Here is a 1,465-nt window from a genome sequence, read left to right as displayed (position 1 = left end):
ATAATGCAGAATCATTGGGAGCCCTGAGCTTATTTTCCTGCAACTAGACAGTCCCAAGGGGGGGTGATGGGAGGCAGTGACTGTACATACGGATGAAGCTTTGCTCACCCGCCACTCATGTCCTGCTGTGCCGCCTGTTCTTAGCAGGTCATGGACTGGCACCTGTCTGCGGCTTGTGGCAGGTGAGGTCGGGGGTGGAGGGTGGGGAAGTTAGGGACCTCAGCTGTAACCTGCACAGCTATGAGATGATGAATTGTCAGGAGAGTACACGGCTTCTGAAAGGTTATAATCATGAAAGGCAATCCATTTTCGTTAAGTGATTTGTTTCACCTTTCAGTGATGAAGATTTACTGTTGAAGAGCTACTTTCCTCAGAAATCAAGGGATCTGGGCTCCAGGGATTATTTCCCCATTATTCACAGTGAATCCTTGAGCAAGAGAATTAATTCTCCACTCTGGTTTTAGTCTCCCTCACTTCTGTAAAAATAAAAATACAGAACTAGATGATTTTCAAGGTCACTTCCTTCCCTAATATTGCCAAGTTCTACTGTTCCAACCATGGACCCCTAAGTTCTTGTGCATTTCTGCCCAAAGGATGGGTGATGGGCTCCAGGCCACCCTTCTCTGCAGAGCAACTTTAAGTCTGGAGAATTTTTTAAAAAACGGATATAATAAATTTACAGGACTAAGAGTCACAACTCTATAACAAGACATCGCAGAGAAACCCAGAAAACCTCGCTCCCACCCTCGCCTCCTTCAACTTTCCCTTCCTTTGTTCACCAGAAGTAACACGTGTGCAAACATGTATTCTGATCCTCCTTTCTTCCCTAGGAGGGAGCGTATACTTTAGCCTGTTCTGAAAAGTGCTTTCTTCACTTAGCAATAATAAATCAGAAGCTCTCTATTCAGTACATAGAAATCTTCCTCCCTCTTTCTTACAGCTTATGTTTAGTCCATCATGTGGCAGGACCATAATTTATTCAACCAGTCTCCCATTACTAGACACTTGGATTGTTTCCACTCTTTTGCTATGACAGAGTCTCAATGAATGTCCTTGTGCCATGTCATTTTATTTTTATGAGTGGCTCGGTGTCTCGTGCGCTTGTCTTAGATGTGTGTCCCTCATGCTGCCTCAAAGGGGAACTGCAACGCATGTCTGTTTCCCCAGAGCCCCACCAACAGAGCCTGCCGCCCAACTTTGGGATTTGGGGTTTTTATCAATCTATTAAGTAGAAAAAAATAATGTCTCACTACAGTTTTGGCTTGCATTTCTCTCATGAGGAAGATTTAACTTCTTTTCATGTATTTGAAGACTTTTTATATTTCTTTGTGTGTGTGTGAACTATGTCTTCATGTCATTTGCTCATTTTTTTTTTTTATTGGACTGGTGGCCTTTTTATTCTCAATTTCTAGAATCTCTTTCTGTATTAGAGAGTCAGCCCTCCGTCTTTGATACGAGTTGTAAA

The sequence above is a fragment of the Microcebus murinus genome, chromosome 18 (assembly GCF_040939455.1).
Source record: "Microcebus murinus isolate Inina chromosome 18, M.murinus_Inina_mat1.0, whole genome shotgun sequence".
Classification (NCBI taxonomy): Eukaryota; Metazoa; Chordata; class Mammalia; order Primates; family Cheirogaleidae; genus Microcebus; species Microcebus murinus.
This window is presented reverse-complemented; position numbering follows the sequence as displayed.